Source organism: Drosophila bipectinata, unplaced genomic scaffold (genome assembly GCF_030179905.1).
Source record: "Drosophila bipectinata strain 14024-0381.07 unplaced genomic scaffold, DbipHiC1v2 scaffold_44, whole genome shotgun sequence".
Taxonomy (NCBI): Eukaryota; Metazoa; Arthropoda; class Insecta; order Diptera; family Drosophilidae; genus Drosophila; species Drosophila bipectinata.
In genome coordinates, this window is record NW_027222969.1 from 5,141 (window position 1) to 15,000 (window position 9,860).

The 9,860-nt window shown below is 34.7% G+C and overlaps 3 non-coding genes across 3 annotated transcripts in view; all 3 read right to left on the bottom strand.

Moving 5' to 3' along the window:
• Positions 1 to 4,700: 4,700 nt before the first annotated feature.
• LOC138927621 (large subunit ribosomal RNA) lies at positions 4,701 to 8,650 on the bottom strand. Its single transcript, XR_011444069.1, has one exon. It is a non-coding gene; the product is annotated as a large subunit ribosomal RNA (ribosomal RNA).
• Positions 8,651 to 8,970: 320 nt separating this feature from the next.
• On the bottom strand, positions 8,971 to 9,149 carry LOC138927620 (5.8S ribosomal RNA). Its single transcript, XR_011444068.1, has one exon. It is a non-coding gene; the product is annotated as a 5.8S ribosomal RNA (ribosomal RNA).
• Positions 9,150 to 9,856: 707 nt separating this feature from the next.
• LOC138927624 (small subunit ribosomal RNA) overlaps positions 9,857 to 9,860 on the bottom strand; it is a 1,995-nt gene continuing 1,991 nt past the window's right edge. The window contains exon 1 of the ribosomal RNA XR_011444072.1: positions 9,857 to 9,860. This exon is cut by the window's right edge and continues 1,991 nt beyond it. This is a non-coding gene — a ribosomal RNA (small subunit ribosomal RNA).

Below are 9,860 nucleotides of genomic sequence, written 5' to 3' on the forward strand. Positions count from 1 at the left end.
CTTATAACAATATATGTTTAATATTTTTAATATCCGTGAGGTTTTAAATAGGGACAGAAGGAATCTCTTGAATTGAATCATGCGCGTCACTAATAAGATGACGAGGCATTTGGCTACCTATGCGAAAGTAATTCAACTCCCGCCGTCTTAAGGTTTAAGACTTATAACAATATATGTTTAATATTTTTAATATCCGTGAGGTTTTAAATAGGGACAGAAGGAATCTCTTGAATTGAATCATGCGCGTCACTAATAAGATGACGAGGCATTTGGCTACCTATGCGAAAGTAATTCAACTCCCGCCGTCTTAAGGTTTAAGACTTATAACAATATATGTTTAATATTTTTAATATCCGTGAGGTTTTAAATAGGGACAGAAGGAATCTCTTGAATTGAATCATGCGCGTCACTAATAAGATGACGAGGCATTTGGCTACCTATGCGAAAGTAATTCAACTCCCGCCGTCTTAAGGTTTAAGACTTATAACAATATATGTTTAATATTTTTAATATCCGTGAGGTTTTAAATAGGGACAGAAGGAATCTCTTGAATTGAATCATGCGCGTCACTAATAAGATGACGAGGCATTTGGCTACCTATGCGAAAGTAATTCAACTCCCGCCGTCTTAAGGTTTAAGACTTATAACAATATATGTTTAATATTTTTAATATCCGTGAGGTTTTAAATAGGGACAGAAGGAATCTCTTGAATTGAATCATGCGCGTCACTAATAAGATGACGAGGCATTTGGCTACCTATGCGAAAGTAATTCAACTCCCGCCGTCTTAAGGTTTAAGACTTATAACAATATATGTTTAATATTTTTAATATCCGTGAGGTTTTAAATAGGGACAGAAGGAATCTCTTGAATTGAATCATGCGCGTCACTAATAAGATGACAAGGCATTTGGCTACCTATGCGAAAGTAATTCAACTCCCGCCGTCTTAAGGTTTAAGACTTATAACAATATATGTTTAATATTTTTAATATCCGTGAGGTTTTAAATAGGGACAGAAGGAATCTCTTGAATTGAATCATGCGCGTCACTAATAAGATGACGAGGCATTTGGCTACCTATGCGAAAGTAATTCAACTCCCGCCGTCTTAAGGTTTAAGACTTATAACAATATATGTTTAATATTTTTAATATCCGTGAGGTTTTAAATAGGGACAGAAGGAATCTCTTGAATTGAATCATGCGCGTCACTAATAAGATGACGAGGCATTTGGCTACCTATGCGAAAGTAATTCAACTCCCGCCGTCTTAAGGTTTAAGACTTATAACAATATATGTTTAATATTTTTAATATCCGTGAGGTTTTAAATAGGGACAGAAGGAATCTCTTGAATTGAATCATGCGCGTCACTAATAAGATGACGAGGCATTTGGCTACCTATGCGAAAGTAATTCAACTCCCGCCGTCTTAAGGTTTAAGACTTATAACAATATATGTTTAATATTTTTAATATCCGTGAGGTTTTAAATAGGGACAGAAGGAATCTCTTGAATTGAATCATGCGCGTCACTAATAAGATGACGAGGCATTTGGCTACCTATGCGAAAGTAATTCAACTCCCGCCGTCTTAAGGTTTAAGACTTATAACAATATATGTTTAATATTTTTAATATCCGTGAGGTTTTAAATAGGGACAGAAGGAATCTCTTGAATTGAATCATGCGCGTCACTAATAAGATGACGAGGCATTTGGCTACCTATGCGAAAGTAATTCAACTCCCGCCGTCTTAAGGTTTAAGACTTATAACAATATATGTTTAATATTTTTAATATCCGTGAGGTTTTAAATAGGGACAGAAGGAATCTCTTGAATTGAATCATGCGCGTCACTAATAAGATGACGAGGCATTTGGCTACCTATGCGAAAGTAATTCAACTCCCGCCGTCTTAAGGTTTAAGACTTATAACAATATATGTTTAATATTTTTAATATCCGTGAGGTTTTAAATAGGGACAGAAGGAATCTCTTGAATTGAATCATGCGCGTCACTAATAAGATGACGAGGCATTTGGCTACCTATGCGAAAGTAATTCAACTCCCGCCGTCTTAAGGTTTAAGACTTATAACAATATATGTTTAATATTTTTAATATCCGTGAGGTTTTAAATAGGGACAGAAGGAATCTCTTGAATTGAATCATGCGCGTCACTAATAAGATGACAAGGCATTTGGCTACCTATGCGAAAGTAATTCAACTCCCGCCGTCTTAAGGTTTAAGACTTATAACAATATATGTTTAATATTTTTAATATCCGTGAGGTTTTAAATAGGGACAGAAGGAATCTCTTGAATTGAATCATGCGCGTCACTAATAAGATGACGAGGCATTTGGCTACCTATGCGAAAGTAATTCAACTCCCGCCGTCTTAAGGTTTAAGACTTATAACAATATATGTTTAATATTTTTAATATCCGTGAGGTTTTAAATAGGGACAGAAGGAATCTCTTGAATTGAATCATGCGCGTCACTAATAAGATGACGAGGCATTTGGCTACCTATGCGAAAGTAATTCAACTCCCGCCGTCTTAAGGTTTAAGACTTATAACAATATATGTTTAATATTTTTAATATCCGTGAGGTTTTAAATAGGGACAGAAGGAATCTCTTGAATTGAATCATGCGCGTCACTAATAAGATGACGAGGCATTTGGCTACCTATGCGAAAGTAATTCAACTCCCGCCGTCTTAAGGTTTAAGACTTATAACAATATATGTTTAATATTTTTAATATCCGTGAGGTTTTAAATAGGGACAGAAGGAATCTCTTGAATTGAATCATGCGCGTCACTAATAAGATGACAAGGCATTTGGCTACCTATGCGAAAGTAATTCAACTCCCGCCGTCTTAAGGTTTAAGACTTATAACAATATATGTTTAATATTTTTAATATCCGTGAGGTTTTAAATAGGGACAGAAGGAATCTCTTGAATTGAATCATGCGCGTCACTAATAAGATGACGAGGCATTTGGCTACCTATGCGAAAGTAATTCAACTCCCGCCGTCTTAAGGTTTAAGACTTATAACAATATATGTTTAATATTTTTAATATCCGTGAGGTTTTAAATAGGGACAGAAGGAATCTCTTGAATTGAATCATGCGCGTCACTAATAAGATGACGAGGCATTTGGCTACCTATGCGAAAGTAATTCAACTCCCGCCGTCTTAAGGTTTAAGACTTATAACAATATATGTTTAATATTTTTAATATCCGTGAGGTTTTAAATAGGGACAGAAGGAATCTCTTGAATTGAATCATGCGCGTCACTAATAAGATGACAAGGCATTTGGCTACCTATGCGAAAGTAATTCAACTCCCGCCGTCTTAAAGTTTAAGACTTATAACAATATAAATGAAAAATATTATTTTCATTTTTCACGTCACTAATAAGATGACGAGGCATTTGGCTACCTAAACGAAAGTAATTCATCTTCCGCCGTTATAAGGTTTAAGACTTATAACAATATAAATGAAAAATATTATTTTCATTTTTCACGTCACTAATAAGATGACGAGGCATTTGGCTACCTATGCGAAAGTAATTCAACTCCCGCCGTCTTAAAGTTTAAGACTTATAACAATATAAATGAAAAATATTATTTTCATTTTTCACGTCACTATTAAGATGACGAGGCATTTGGCTACCTAAACGAAAGTAATTCATCTTCCGCCGTTATAAGGTTTAAGACTTATAACAATATAAATGAAAAATATTATTTTCATTTTTCACGTCACTAATAAGATGACGAGGCATTTGGCTACCTATGCGAAAGTAATTCAACTCCCGCCGTCTTAAAGTTTAAGACTTATAACAATATAAATGAAAAATATTATTTTCATTTTTCACGTCACTAATAAGATGACGAGGCATTTGGCTACCTATGCGAAAGTAATTCAACTCCCGCCGTCTTAAGGTTTAAGACTTATAACAATATATGTTTAATATTTTTAATATCCGTGAGGTTTTAAATAGGGACAGAAGGAATCTCTTGAATTGAATCATGCGCGTCACTAATAAGATGACGAGGCATTTGGCTACCTATGCGAAAGTAATTCAACTCCCGCCGTCTTAAGGTTTAAGACTTATAACAATATATGTTTAATATTTTTAATATCCGTGAGGTTTTAAATAGGGACAGAAGGAATCTCTTGAATTGAATCATGCGCGTCACTAATAAGATGACGAGGCATTTGGCTACCTATGCGAAAGTAATTCAACTCCCGCCGTCTTAAAGTTTAAGACTTATAACAATATAAATGAAAAATATTATTTTTATTTTCACGTCCCTAATAAGATGACCACGCATTTTGCTACCTAAAGAAACGTAATTCATCTTCCGCCGTTATAAGGTTTAAGACTTATAACAATATAAATGAAAAATATTATTTTCATTTTTCACGTCACTAATAAGATGACGAGGCATTTGGCTACCTAAACGAAAGTAATTCAACTCCCGCCGTCTTAAGGTTTAAGACTTATAACAATATAAATGAAAAATATTATTTTCATTTTTCACGTCACTAATAAGATGACGAAACAGTTAGTAGGCCACAATTAGTAGGGAAACGTGGACAACCCGTGATAAATCCTTATATGCTTTCTTAGATATAGCATATAAAGATTTTTTATACTAAATATACATATTTACACATGCATATTTACATTTTTTTTATATTTCGAATCATCAAGCAAAGGATAAGCTTCAGTGGATCGCAGTATGGCAGCTGCTCAACCACTTACAACACCTTGCCCGTTACAAAAGTCGTTTACAATTGATTCTAGGCTTTGTCATTGTATTAAATAATGTTTTCATATGTAACTAGCATGGCATCAGGTGATCAAAGATCCTCCCAATTTACTATGTTACAAATTACATTGGCATCACATCCATTGTCGTTTAAAATATAAATAATAAACTTTAAATGGTTTAGAAGCCATACAATGCAAATTGCCCCTTATTTATCATTGCAGTCCAGCACGGATACGACCTTAGAGGCGTTCAGGCATAATCCAACGGACGTAGCGTCATACCACTGTTCGCTCGAACAAGTATTGTGCCATTGGTCCGTACCTGCGGTTCCTCTCGTACTACGCAGGAATGCTGTCGCAACAACGTTTTGTCATTAGTAGGGTAAAACTAACCTGTCTCACGACGGTCTAAACCCAGCTCACGTTCCCTTGCATGGGTGAACAATCCAACGCTTGGTGAATTTTGCTTCACAATGATAGGAAGAGCCGACATCGAAGGATCAAAAAGCGACGTCGCTATGAACGCTTGGCCGCCACAAGCCAGTTATCCCTATGGTAACTTTTCTGACACCTCTTGTTAAAAACTCTTTAAACCAAAAGGATCGATAGGCCGAGCTTTTGCTGTCCCTGTGTGTACTGAACACCGAGATCAAGTCAGCATTTGCCCTTTTGCTCTATGTGTGGTTTCTGTCCGCACTGAGCTGGCCTTGGGACACCTCCGTTATTATTTGAGAGATGTACCGCCCCAGTCAAACTCCCTACCTGGCAATGTCCTTGAATTGGATCATACCTGAGTAATTGGAGTTATACCAAATTTTCAAATCGATAATACATGAATGCATCTCTCATTAAAGAATTTGTTTGCGATTATATAACAAACTCGTGATACTTTGATCAAGAAGCTTGCATCAAAACCCAATACCATAAGATATAATAAATATATCCGTATAATGGCTAGGAAATGATACACGTTCCATTTAATCAAGTAAGTAAGGAAACAATAAGAGTAGTGGTATTTCATTGTCGATACCAAACCGAAGTCTAATATCTCCCACTTATTCTACACCTCTTATGTCTCCTTACACTGCCAGATTAGAGTCAAGCTCAAAAGGGTCTTCTTTCCCCGCTAATTATTCCAAGCCCGTTCCCTTGGCTGTGGTTTCGCTAGATAGTAGATAGGGACAGAAGGAATCTCGTTAATCCATTCATGCGCGTCACTAATTAGATGACGAGGCATTTGGCTACCTTAAGAGAGTCATAGTTACTCCCGCCGTTGACCCGCGCTTACTTGAATTTCTTCACTTTGACATTCAGAGCACTGGGCAGAAATCACATTGTGTCAACACCCGCTAGGGCCATCACAATGCTTTGTTTTAATTAGACAGTCGGATTCCCCAAGTCCGTGCCAGTTCTGAATTGATTGTTAATTGATAATCGTTATAATTAATAAGAACTAATTGGTTTGACCCAACTAGTATTCTTAAAAATTTTAGCAAGAAAGTTCCACAATTGGATACGTAACTAAACTATCCGGGGAACAAGTTACAACCATAAATGATTATAACTCTATTTACCCAGAACGAGCACATAAACCATATTATTGTTTCCCAATCAAGCCCGACTATCTCAATCTTCAGAGCCAATCCTTATCCCGAAGTTACGGATCTAATTTGCCGACTTCCCTTACCTACATTATTCTATCGACTAGAGACTCTTCACCTTGGAGACCAGCTGCGGATATTGGTACGGCCTGTTGAGAAGTTTGCGTATCCCCACCATAAATTTTCAAGGTCCGAGGAGAAAATATCGACACAACAGTATATGTCATGCTCTTCTAGCCCATCTACCATATCTCTCTGCGAAAGACTTCCATGGTAGTACGACTATAAAACAGAAAAGAAAACTCTTCCGATATCTCTCGACGGCTTCTTTATGGTCGTTCCTGTTGCCAGGATGAGCACGAGGCCCATATTTAATAACAAACGGATACTCAACAGGTTACGGAATTGGAACCGTATTCCCTTTCGTTCAAAATTATTCAAGTATATAATTTTCACAATAATTGTAATATTTATTTTTACTTGAAAATTTTCGGCTTTCGCCTTGAACTTAGGACCGACTAACTCGTGATCAACCACTGTTCACACGAAACCCTTCTCCACTTCAGTCCTCCAAGGTCTCATTCGATTATTTGCTACTACCACCAAGATCTGTACCAATAGCAGCTCCATGCAGGCTTACGCCAAACACTTCTACGCATACCATTGTACCTTCCTACTCACTAAAGTTTCAAAATTTATATTACAAGTAATATAAATCATCTACTTTAGCGGTAATGTATAGGTATACAACTTAAGCGCCATCCATTTTAAGGGCTAGTTGCTTCGGCAGGTGAGTTGTTACACACTCCTTAGCGGATTTCGACTTCCATGATCACCGTCCTGCTGTTTTAAGCAACCAACGCCTTTCATGGTTTCTGCATGAGTTGTTAATTTGGGCACCGTAACATTACGTTTGGTTCATCCCACAGCGCCAGTTCTGCTTACCAAAAGTGGCCCACTGGGCACATTATATCATAACCTTAAACTTCATATCAAGAAAGTTAAGGTTCTTACCCATTTAAAGTTTGAGAATAGGTTAAGATCGTTTCGACCCTAAGGCCTCTAATCATTCGCTTTACCAGATAAGATTATTTTATATAACATTAAAATGCACCAGCTATCCTGAGGGAAACTTCGGAAGGAACCAGCTACTAGATGGTTCGATTGGTCTTTCGCCCCTATACTCAATTCTGACAATCGATTTGCACGTCAGAACTGTTTCGGTCTTCCATCAGGGTTTCCCCTGACTTCAACCTGATCAAGTATAGTTCACCATCTTTCGGGTCACAGCATATCTGCTCAAGGTACGTTCCAGTTAGAGGCATAAATAATATAAATATTATTATACATAACTATATAGAACGCCCCGGGATTGTGTTAATTAACTATAAAATAGTTAAAAAACTAATCCCATTAATAGTCAAGTTAATTACGCTATTAGGTTTATATCCCAATAACTTGCACATATGTTAGACTCCTTGGTCCGTGTTTCAAGACGGGTCCCGAAGGTATCCTGAATCTTTCGCATTGTTAATCATACAAGTGCATATAATAAACACAAAAATCAATGATAATTATGCCATTATATAATTCCGAAAAATTAACGCACTGTATTCTTATTAATCTATCAACACTTTATCAAATTAATGACATTTATCCTATGTTAAAATGCAAGCATAATAATTTGAATAAACTATAAGTCATATTTTATGATAAATTATATATGTTAATAGATTACAATGTCCTTATATGGAAAAAATGCACACTATTTCTATAATATTATTTAAATATTATAACTTTAATGATGAATTTTCCATAATGGATATTCAGGTTCATCGGGCTTAACCTCTAAGCAGTTTCACGTACTATTTAACTCTCTATTCAGAGTTCTTTTCAACTTTCCCTCACGGTACTTGTTTACTATCGGTCTCATGGTTATATTTAGTTTTAGATGGAGTTTACCACCCACTTAGTGCTGCACTATCAAGCAACACGACTCTTTGGAAACATCATCTAGTAATCATTAACGTTATACGGGCCTGGCACCCTCTATGGGTAAATGGCCTCATTTAAGAAGGACTTAAATCGTTAATTTCTCATACTAGAATATTGACGCTCCATACACTGCATCTCACATTTGCCATATAGACAAAGTGACTTAGTGCTGAACTGATTTCTTTTCGCTCGCCGCTACTAAGAAAATCCTTGTTAGTTTCTTTTCCTCCCCTAATTAATATGCTTAAATTCAGGGGGTAGTCCCATATGAGTTGAGGTTGTATAAAGCAATGTATATATATATATAAACAATATATCTCTATGAAGAACAATATATTTGATATATTTTCAATTTTCGCATCTTTAAATAAGAGACAATTCTAGTTAAAAAAAATTTAATTTTTTTTATGCTAGACATTTCTCAGTATTATTTGAATTGAAAAAAGAAAGAATTGTATATCTTCATTTTTTCTTTTATAAATATTTGAGATAATTGCTTTTATATTTAATATTATGAATATATAAATATATCCAATAATATACCATATGCATATCATTATAAAAATATATAATAATAAGCAACTTTATTAGCATAGTCTTACAACCCTCAACCATATGTAGTCCAAGCAGCACTATAAAATTAATTAAAGTACATAACAGCATGGACTGCGATATGCGTTCAAAATGTCGATGTTCATGTGTCCTGCAGTTCACACGATGACGCACAGTTTGCTGCGTTCTTCATCGACCCATGAGCCGAGTGATCCACCGCTTAGAGTTTTATAAATATATATAAATATACAATTCGTCAATTATGTTTTTATTGAAAGAAATTAAAAATACACCATTTAACTGGCATATATCAATTCCTTCAATAAAGTTATTTTTATACCTAAAATAATTGTTGCGAAATGTCTTAGTTTTATATAATCAATATAAATATAATTTATATTGTTTTAATATTATATAAAGCATTAACCTGTATATCAGGTACAACAATGTATATTTTAGGTGTTGCATTTATCAATGTATGCGCATAATTTAATATGAACAATACATCACGCAACGCATGTATATTAATTAAATATACACGCAATTTATATTCAATACATTCGTCTATATTTAAACATATAAAATATGTTTAATTTTTTGATATACCTAAAATAATTGTTGCGAAATGTCTTAGTTTTATATAATCAATATAAATATAATTTATATTGTTTTAATATTATATAAAGCATTAACCTGTATATCAGGTACAACAATGTATATTTTAGGTGTTGCATTTATCAATGTATGCGCATAATTTAATATGAACAATACATCACGCAACGCATGTATATTAATTAAATATACACGCAATTTATATTGAAGACAACAAATGGTCTATATATTCAATATAATATATATGTCTTTTATTTTTGGGTAATTTTTATTTATATATTTATATATAATAAATATTTTAATAACGGATAAGATTCATTCAATAAT